The sequence below is a fragment of the Pteropus vampyrus genome, unplaced genomic scaffold (genome assembly GCF_000151845.1).
Source record: "Pteropus vampyrus isolate Shadow unplaced genomic scaffold, Pvam_2.0 Scaffold362, whole genome shotgun sequence".
Classification (NCBI taxonomy): domain Eukaryota; kingdom Metazoa; phylum Chordata; class Mammalia; order Chiroptera; family Pteropodidae; genus Pteropus; species Pteropus vampyrus.
In genome coordinates, this window is record NW_011889143.1 from 455,592 (window position 1) to 466,608 (window position 11,017).

The 11,017-nt window shown below is 37.2% G+C and overlaps 1 pseudogene; it reads left to right on the forward strand.

Annotated features, from left to right (window-relative positions):
- Positions 1-1,718: 1,718 nt before the first annotated feature.
- LOC111731325 lies at positions 1,719-1,837 on the forward strand (annotated as a pseudogene).
- The last annotated feature ends 9,180 nt before the right edge of the window (positions 1,838-11,017 follow it).

Here is an 11,017-nt window from a genome sequence, read left to right on the forward strand (position 1 = left end):
CTTGTATTTCCCTGAGCTGTGAGACTTTTCTACATGTTTTCATCTTCTGGAAAATAATTATCATCTTTCTCTTATTCAGAGGTAGATTTTGTCGATCACTGAATATTCAGAAGGGGGTAAACATTCCTCTACTTCTAATAATCAGTACATTCGATTCTTTCCCCCTCAGTATTAATTTTGCATTCTTCTCCTGGTAATGTTGAAGTTTTACATGGTTGTACAGTGTGTTTTGTCCACAAGGGAGTTTTGCCTTGCTTAATTTTGCCTCTGGATAATGTACAGATGGCATGACACTTGTTACATTGATTGATTTTTAAAATTTTGCCATAGGGGTTATAGCTTTCTTTTGAGACCTTCTCATTCCAAAGGAAAGAGAGGCAGCAGGGATTCCGTGGCTGTAGCCAAAGCAACATCACAAATCCTATTGAAAGATAAAGAATCAATGACATATTTGAGCAGGAACAATATCTCTTGGCAAGAGTCTTTGACCCTTACTTTTAAAAACCAGACAGAAAATGTTCTCCTTCCAAACTTTACAATGTACTGCTGGAAAGTCATATTGTAAGAGGAAACTTCTAACCTGGCTCTGTCAAGAGAAAGCCACTCTCCTCTTCCCACCCCTCCCCTATTCTCCGCGGTATTTTTTCTAAAGAGAAAGGTAGTTTATTATCTTAAACCTAGTTCTCTGCCACTGTTTTCTGTTCCAATAAATGGAAACACAATTCACCCAAATGTGCAAGCAAGAAATATAGAAGATATCCTTGTCACCTCTCTCTCCCTCGCCAATTCTCCTTAATCGATCAAGAGATAATACCGACTGGCTGTAATGCCTAAACTATTTCCCAAGTCGCATACTTCTCTCCATTTTCATTATCTCCTCTATTCTAAGCAACCAGCATTGTTCATCTGGGCTAATGCAGTAGCCTCGTAAGTAGTCTCTTTCTTTCCACTCATGCACTTCTCCAACTCATATTCATATTCCATCTGAAACTAGCAGATAAAACTCCGCCAATGTTTCTAAATTAAAGAATGTCACAACTATTCACCAAATTGTACAAGTCACAACTTTGGAGTCTCTCTTTATACCTCAGGCTTCCTCACCCACCCATATTCAATTCAGCACCAAGTATTAGTGCTTTTTACTCCAAAATACACAGCAATTTTATCTTTTTTTTTCTTTTCTACCACTATTCCCCCTAGTCTGAGTCACATCATTTCTTGAGTGATCTAATACAATAGTCTCTTCTCTGTTCCACCTGACTCTTGTCTTATTCTTCATCAATCCATTCTCTAGGTAACGTCCATAATATGTTTTTTAAAATGTAAATCAAACTATAAAGAGAAAAATAGGAACTCTACAATGGACCCAGAGGCCCCTTATAATAGGCAGTGTAATTCTGCATACAAGGAAATGTGGATTTAAAATGGGTTCACGAACATGAGCAAGGAATATCAGTGATGTTTCAGTGATTCTACATTATTTTGTAAGAATTGCAAGGTAAAACCACTTTAAATATCATGTGGACCCCTAAGGATACTTAAATAGCCCAACTCAGTGTGCTAAACATGAAGTAAGCTGAAGGTGCTACTCCTTTAGCATCATATATTACAAAAAAAATATTAACTTTAAATAATATATTCTAAATATTTATTTCGTATAAAGAAATAGTTTTCTATTTTCTTTGTTTTGAAACAAGGATTAAAAAAAGACAGGATTCATCTATGGTCATGCTACCCTGAACAAGCCTGATCCCATCTGATCTTGGAAGCTAAGCAGGGTCGGGCCTGGTTAGTATTTGGATGGGAGACTGCCTAGGAAGACCAGGTGCTGTAGGCTTAAAAAATAAGGGATTGTAAGCAGACAAGGTCCTTGCAATCCATGAGGTCAACCAAGGGTTGCCTCGCCTTAAAAAAAAAAAAAAAAGACAGGATTGCTGCTTGATTTTACCAGTAAGTGAGAACAAAAGCAAATTTTAAAGAGGATATTGTGTTTTTCTTCCAGTAACTGGTAGGGCAGGAAAGGTAGGGCAGAGATGGAGAAAGTGGATTAGAGAAATAAAGCCTTTTCGAGAAATGAGATTTTTGAGTTTATTGTAAAAATGTAGCTAAGTCAGATGCTTAAGAAGAGAACTTAATGAAAATCAGTGGAGATTCTGGTAACCAGGTCTATGTAAAACACTAATAATGTGGAAATTAAAATAATTTTAAGTAGTATTCTCTTTAAAAAAATGATAAAACAATAAGAACAAAACACTCATTGTTCTGAGTGGGCTATACATTTCAAGGATGGAGTATTTTCCTTTAGGTACTAATAAGCTTTTAAATAAATGAGGTAGAATGTGAGAACAATTTGTTGATGTCTGGCTTCAATGCTTGGTAAAACTTTAAAAGGAGCCACTGGCTTGTTTCATGCAGAAAGGCAACAAATTGTCAGAATTCAAGATTTTGGAGAAAGCAATATAGTAGCATTGAGGTTAAGAGTGAGATTTCTGGGTTCAAATTCTGTCTTTATTATTTAATAGCTCTATGACTCTGGATAAGTCATTTAACCTCCTTAACTAAAATCTCTCATTTGTAAATCAGGGATATAGAGATGTTACAAGGAACAAATAAGTTAATATGTTCAAAGTACTTCAAATAGCACCTGGAATGTGGCAAATGATCTATAAATACTAGCACCATTCCCTCCCCCTCATGCAAACACTACCACCACCATATGCTTAGTTTCTGGAGTATCTCATTCTAAAATGTTCATAAATATTAGAGGTTAGGAGGAATGACAAAAGAGATATGAGCAAATAAGATTGTCTCTAACCCAGTTTCTAGTGTATCCATTTGATGGGTAAAGAAAGCCTCAGAGATGTGATTTGCCTACAGTCACATTTTGAAACAATAACAGAGGCAGGTTCTGAAACTATATCTGACATCCACACTCAAGTTCCACACATTCCAGCATGCTTTCTGCCTCTGTTGTCCCTCTCAGTTCACAGGACCTTTATTCCTAAAACCATTCCTTTTCATGATCTAAATAACAGTGGAGAGTAATATCCATAAAGAAGAGAAATAGACTGGAGACTAGTGGAAGTATACTTTCAGCTTTTTTCTTCTTTTTCCTCTACCGCTTATTGCTCCCAGCTCTGTACTTGCGAACGTATTTGGAATCTCTCTCTAGTCTCACGTGGCTCTTAGCAGTTGTCCTTCAGTCGCGGGATGCCCCCAAGATGTGTCTTCCTTCCCTGACTTATTGACTTACATTTGTATCTGACACTGTATCCTGTATACTGCTGCCATCAGTGTCACGAGTGATGTCACTGTCTCTAGTGGTAGTAGTAGCAGTAGCAGTGACAGCAGCAGCTAAAACCAAAGCATTGTCCAATTGACAATTCTCTTTTCCTATGTTGAAGTGCCATCTGTTTCAGTATTTGGACTCTCTTTTCTCTTTATGACAGTACCCACAACTGCAGAGAGGATGTGTTTCAAATATATGCACTGGATATGTTGTGTAAAGATGCCAATAAAACACCCAGCTAAATACAGGTAGTCTTCATCATTCAAAGAATAAGGGGTGGTGGGGTGGGGAACAGTTTCAGATTCAGGAAAGGAAAGCACACTATTGGGAATCGAGAACCCTAGATTCCAGTCCTGGCTCAGTCATGTACTGGGTATGCAATCAAAGGCAATCTTTCCCCGTTTCTCGTAATGTAATTAGTTTTTCTCATGAAAAATAGAAATCCCAATGACTGCCTTAACATCCTGAAAAATTTTTTTTGAAGGATCCTCCAGACAAATTGTAAAGAATCATATACCTGTTAAGTGTGACGTGTGATTGTCGTAAAGGCGTTTATTATTGTTCTCTAAGAACGTTTTAAGAATAAAACAGTTTGCTTCTTACTACCAGCCCATGGGCTGCTTTCTTCCAAAAAGTTACCATGCACGTAAAAATTATATCTTGAACTCCTAAGAGGAAGTTAGGAAGAAACAGGCAACTCAGAGGATCTGAAATAAGATTAATTTTCAGTCAGTACTTGGTTTTTTGCTTTTTCTCCAAAGATGGCTATAAGTCTCCTAGGAGAAAATGCAGTTTGTCTGGGTAATTAAAATGAGAGTTGTCAAACAGAGGAGACAAAAGAAAGGTGGAGGCAATTCAAAATGAAGCTAAAGTGGACTGCCTGAAGAGACAGAAATGTAAGATGACAGGGGAATCATTTTTAAGTAGGCAAAATGTGATCTTGGCTGGCCTTCTATTATGTTAATTATGTTTTTCTGACATATTAGGTGCATTGTCCTTTAAATATACTTTGCCTTTTCTAATCCATCATGGAAATCTTACATTTTTATTATCAATACATATTAGGTGCATTGTCCTTTAAATATACTTTGCCTTTTCTAATCCATCATGGAAATCTTACATTTTTATTATTAATACATATTTTTTCTTCACGGACTATGAGTCCGTAAATGCTCATGTATTTAAAGGTAAATTTTCTGAACGATTAGAGTAGAGCAGAATTTTCAATTTCATCAAAGCACGTCCGCATTACAAAAAACAAAATGACAAAACATGAACAGCATTAGCAAGTATAACAAAGAGACTGAAAGCTCCACCTTATCAGAAGTATATTCACTTTGCCATTCAGCTCTTCTCCCATCTTTTGCATCTCTTAGGTTGGTTCAGATCAGTACATCCTTATAGGTTATCACTTAATTTCTTCTGAACGCTCTTAATATTCTTAAACTTAAATTCAGTGAAGCAGTCAACCACAAAATATATTTTAGTGTGAAAAGGCTAGATGAATTCAACTTACTGATGAGAGATGATTTATGTCCACTGAGTATCATGATTCCTTTAACTATGAGCTGTGAAAAACAATTAAGCTCAACTTTTACTGGACTTTTATCACATGGTGAAGATTCCTTACTTAACACTTGCTACCAGTGTGTGCAAAAGAACACTGTAATTATGATGTATTTCCGAGTAAATTGAACCATAAAAATATACTGTAAAATTTTACCGGAATGTAAAGTTTCAGTCTAAAGAAAATAGCTCATGCTTTTAAAAAATAATTCTTATTCTATCATTTCACTCATCCAAAAAAAAAAAAAAATCTTCTCAAGTAAAATTTTCACATTGGTTTGGATTTTAGGTGGAAATATAAAGCCCATGTATAACAGTAAAAACAAAACAGAGTAAAAGAACAGAATAAAACCGACTAAGAACAGCAGCAACAACAAAAACCCTGTTTTCCAGCTTCACCAAGCCTTCCCTACGCCTCTGATCGCCTTGAATAACATTTTTTTAAATGTTTATTTCCCCCTCTTCCTCTGTTAGAAATGTAAATATTAAAGTTCTCCAGAGTTCTATCTCTCACTTTGTCCTCTCCTACTCTTTTTACTCTCATCTAGTTCTGCAAAATCAATCGCCTCTCATTCACACAATGTGCCTCCGAGATCCTTCTCTAATGAGCGGACCTCTTTCCTGATCTCCAGGCTCATTTCTCTCAGCCTACTGAGATGGTTAATAATTTGATCGAAGCAGAAAAAAAGTGGGGGTTTTTAGGTTAACCAAGAATGTCTGATTGCAAAGCAAAAGGCATCTGAGGTGGTAAGAGCAAGGAAAAGGAATTTCTGAAACTAGCAACAGCATAAACTATGCAGAAACTAAATACAAGAAGCAAACAATGAAAGGGAAGCCCATAGTTTTATCTGCAAAATGTATGGAATTCACACATATGCTCAAACAGCTATAGTCTTTGTGCCTACTTCTGGGAATATTATGGGAAGGTTCATTTGCATGCAAAGTATTCTATATAAATATGTTATTGAGTGAAATCTTAGTAAATTTTGAATTTTTATGTTTTTTAAATAATTGAAATACACATATCTTTAAGGTATGTATATATATATATATATACACACACACACACACACACACACACACATACATACACACACACACACATTAAACTTCTCTTAATTTCTCTGTGGCATAAGACATTTTGATGTAAAAAAAATGCAAGAAAAATATGTTATTTACATAGTCAATAGGCAATTTATAAAAATAGTTTTAAAGGAGTATGGCTGTGCATCGGGCGCTGTTCTAAATGTTTTATGTGCGGTAATTTACGTTTCATAATACTTATATGAGATAGGTACTTTGAGTCTCATCCTCATTTAACTGATTAAGGCATTAAAGCCCCATAGCTAGTAAATAAGGGAGGTAGGAATAGAACTTATGTTGTCTAGTGGGAAAGTCTACACTCTTAATCATTATACAATACTGCTCCTGAATACGCAAATTCTTCCAGAGTATGAAAAAAGAAAGTTTCCCAATTCATTTGGACGAAGCGATAAAATAACACTTTCTTTGTGCTTTTCTTTGTTTCCAATTTTCTGTGAATATGTCGTATTATTTTAGCAAGGAAAATATATTTTACCTCAAATAAAGAAAAAATTATTTAAGAACAGATCAAAGAATTTTGAGTTTTATCCTATTCCAGGGTCTCTAGTAAGGACGCATGTACCTGGAACAGAGTGACCCCGATTTTAACAGACTTCTCTCTTTAGATGTGTTACTGGAAACTCAAACTCTCAATAAGTCTAATATGTATCTTTTTTGCTTCTACTACATGAGCCAGACATTTTCCCAAACATGTAATAAACATGTTCTCACTTAAACTTTTCAACAGTGCCGTGCAATAATGTGAGGTTAGTGCTCTAATTAGACATGTTATAGATGAAAAAAATGAAAACAAAAGCTCAAGGCAGTTAAATAACTTGACTAATTTTAAATGGCAAAATTGGAGTTCAAACTCAATCAGGTTCTTAGTTTGATTCCATTCTGCTCTCAAAAATTGAATTCTCATTGCCTCTGGACTTGCTTCTGTACATGTCTTCTCTCTCTGGACAACTGATGCCAGCATTCAGCCTGACAAACAAGGGAATTTAAACATTATTCACCCTTGATTCTTCCAGCCCTCTCCATCTCAGCCCCAAATCCAACCAGTTACCAGGTCTTGTTAATTCCATTGAGATTTTCCAAATCCCTATTCTGTTTACTTTTCTCCATGACTTGAGCTACTAAGTGAAACGAATCCTTTCTCTGCTCTTGTCTGGACTTTTCCAATGGTTTTGTTGGTAGTTTTGCTCCTCTCCTTATCATTCTCCATACTAAAGTTGCATACTCCCCATACTCTTTTCGTTTCCTTGACCAGAACCCTCCAATGGCTCCCATTGCCTAGAAAATTTAAACTCTTTAGTCTACCATATAAGATCTTTTGTGGTCTAGCCCCTGCCAATCTCTATAGCCTTATGAGGCACTACTTCTCCACATGTGACGTGGACTTCAATCATACCAGTTCCCTGCATATCATTGAGCTCACAAACCACATTGTCAGTTCTCCTTGCCTTTACACACATAGGCATCTGTATTTAAATACACATATTTTAAATACCCTTCCCTGCCTTGTCCTCTTAAAAAAAAATGCCTCTTCATTCTTCAAGAATATGAATAAGCTAAGAATGTTGTGTTGATATTAATTCATTCCCATAACTCAGTTTCCCATCCCCCCTCATGGCTGGTATGAATTCAAGATACGTTAGTTCTTGGTTATTCTCTTGGAGATTTTCTTCCAATAACTGAAGTAGTCGCCATGTCACAGGAGAGTTGCTTTGGGAGCTATCACTATATTTCTCTTAATTTTTCCAATGGTAGAATTTCTTGGGAAAGTAAGTCAGTATCTAGTCCCATAACACAAATTATGATGCTTATTTCACGTATCAGTGTTTTGTTTGTTTGTTTGTTTGTTTTCATAACTGAAATACACAGACTTTTCTTTCTAGAATGTGTTTGGCGAAATAGTGAATGACTCCATCTAAAAGTAGCCATTACATCTCAGTTGTGCATATATGACACACAACCAAAGTTTTCTTATATTGACTAGTCGTGTAGTCTCATAAGTATGTAATCATATCCTAGGTTGAGATTTGATCATTTTCTCTGTATTCAGACATTTATTAAGAGAAAATAGCAGAGTACTAGACATGTTATAGTCACTCAGACTTGGATTCAAATTTTAGCTCTGTAGATGGAATGCCTCTGGGGAGGTTACTTAACTTCTCTCAATCTCATTAAATAAAATCTTTAGCTATCTACCTACCTCATATTATAGTCAACAGAGTTTAAGTTAGTAAACTCAATGCATGACTTAATCATAATGATAATAGCTAATATTTATTGAGAGATTACTATTATTATGTAATGTTTGGAAATCATAGATCTAAGTACTAAGTGGGGAGGTGGAAAAGAAGAGGGGAATTACATATGAGATGTGCTGTTGAATGGATCTACTATCTCATTTAGTAAATATATGTCACAAATGATGTTAGTCTGTGATACATTTGCACTGTGAGATATTTTAGGGTTGTGAGAAAGAATATGGGGCATCCTCAGCCTTAGAGGTAAGGGCTAATTTGAGCCACTGTAGGACAGAGGTAGAATGTGAGAGGAGACTAAGCCTGGCCCTGAGGCTTTGCTCCTGGGTTTGTGCACCTCCAAGACTTCCGTGAAGGCTAAGTAAATCATCATCATAGTAGGCAGCAGAAGGCCACTGATTCCTTTGGAAAAGTGACTTCCAAACACTTAGTAACAGAGAATGGGGAGACGGTGATTGACATCAAGGTCAGGACCAAGAGAAAGTTGAAAACCAGGCTCTTAGCTGAATCACTGCATATGTACAAAGTAGAGGAAAAGAGGAAGACAACTAATATCCACAAGATGATTGGAAAGCGGTGCGACAGAGGGATGAGCATATACATGTCTGATGGAAAAGCAGATGATGCAAGCTTCTGTAGTAGTACACCCTGTGAGAAAAGTATTGAAGGCATTGGAATGAGCTGTTTCCATCCTGTACTAAGTGTGAGGTTGCTACTACGTGTGCTGTTTATAGGGTAAAGTAAGAACAAAGTAAACTCCAGGCTTCTGCTTGATGCAGAGGCTTGCATTGGAAAAGTCTAATAATATATAGTGCTTGGAGTGGATGCCTGACAGACGATGCTTGTTATTTCAACAGGGACTCATTCTTCCTCAGGTGGTTGGCAGATCTATTAACTTGGAAGGAGTATTCCAATTATGTTTTTCATAGGGGCTGCTGCTGTGAGGGCTGTAGATCAGGTAGATAAGTTACAAAGCAGCCAACTTCAGACTTCTTTTTGGAAGTTGGACTTCCAGCTGCTGTGTACAGAGATACACAGCCTAGGAAAGATGAGTGACAGCCAATGACAATAAGCAGCCTTGTGAAAATGTGAGCGTTTGTTGGAGAGTTAAAGATATTCCTAGGTTTTATGTAGCGAGTGGTCGAAGTATTTAGCTGTTGGGTACACAGATAAACAGAGTTCATGTTCTGGTTTGCCTACTGAGTGTCAGAGCCATTTACAGAGAAAGGAATTATGGGTGTTTGGGAAGGTCCTGGGACAGAGAAGGAAGCTCAGCAAAGGGCATTCACATTTAAGAGGTGCTATCTTTATCAGCAGGTTTTAATGTTAAGGGGGAGTAGAAACAGGGATGACAGTACCTCATAAAAGGGGTAGAACAAAAGTTATAAAATCTCCTGGGTATAATTCTGGAGGAGCTACTGGAGATGGTGAGGTGAGGTAACATCAAGCTACTCCTGAACTGCCAGAATAGGGGTTGCCTGAGGAAGTGAAGCCATCCATGCAAATGTCTCCTGAAGAAAGACTCAGATCTGGTGAGAATCAAAGCTTTTCTGAGATACTGGAGGAACAAGCATCTGAAATTACAGCACTATCTCTTGGCAAGGCACGGAGACCAGTAGGATATATTTGCAACAGCATAATAGAGGCCAAGTTCTTGACTGAAGTTTCCAATGGCTCTTGCAGTACAGGACTTCATAAGATTGGTAAGATCAGTATTTAGAAATTTGCTGATTTTAACAGTAGAAGGAAGAGGCGTGATAGGTTGGCAAAATAGAGAGGAAATAGGAATGAAAAAATTGTGTTGAGGCCAGCTCTGGGCGGAGGGAAAGCATCAAGGAATGTAATACCGAGAGTTGTCATGGATAGTGTGGACCATGAACTGAATTTCGAAAGATAAGTTTGATTTGCAACACCAAAGAGTGTATTTAGAGGTGGCAGACGTTGGCTGAAAAGGAGCTCAAGCAAGGGTCTAGAAGTCAGAATATGTATTCCTGAGTGGACAGTAAGAAACCTGGGTTGATAAGACTGAAAGATGTAGTGGAGAGAGTAAGAAGAGAGTCATTATTGTGCTGATAGAAAAGGGTCTGATTACGGAGTATCATAGGGGATGGGAAATAGGAGCCATTAATATCCAAAAAGATATTTGCACACCGATGTTCATAGCAGCACTATTCACAGTGGCCAGGACATGGAAGCAACCGAAGTGTCCTATGATAGATGATTGGCTAAAGAAGCGGTGGTACATATATACAGTGGAATATTACTCAGCCATAAGAGGAGATGAAATACTGCCATTTGCAATAACACGGATGGACCTTGAGATAATCATGCAAAGCGAAATAAGCCCGACAGAAAAGGTTGAAAATCACGTGATATCACTTATATGTGGGATATAAACCTAAAAGCAACAAATGAACAGGACAAACAGAGACTCAGGGACATGGACAATGGACTAGTGGTTACCAGAGGGTAGGGGGTCGGGGAGGATGGGGGAGGTAGACAGGGTAAAGAGGATCAAATACAGGAGGGTCGAGGGAGGGTGAAGTGGATAAAGGGGATCAAATATATGGTAGCTGAAGGAAACTGGACTCGGGGTGGTAATCACACAATAGAATATATAGATGTCAAATTATAATGTATACCTCAAAATTATATAATTGTATTAACCAATGTTACCCCAATAAACTTTAAAAAAAAAGAAATAGGAGCCATTAAAGATTTCAAACCAGGAGAATGTGATGAAATCTGCTTGGACTGGATTGGAGAGTAAAGAGTCTTAGGTTAGTGTGAACTATTATAAATTGAT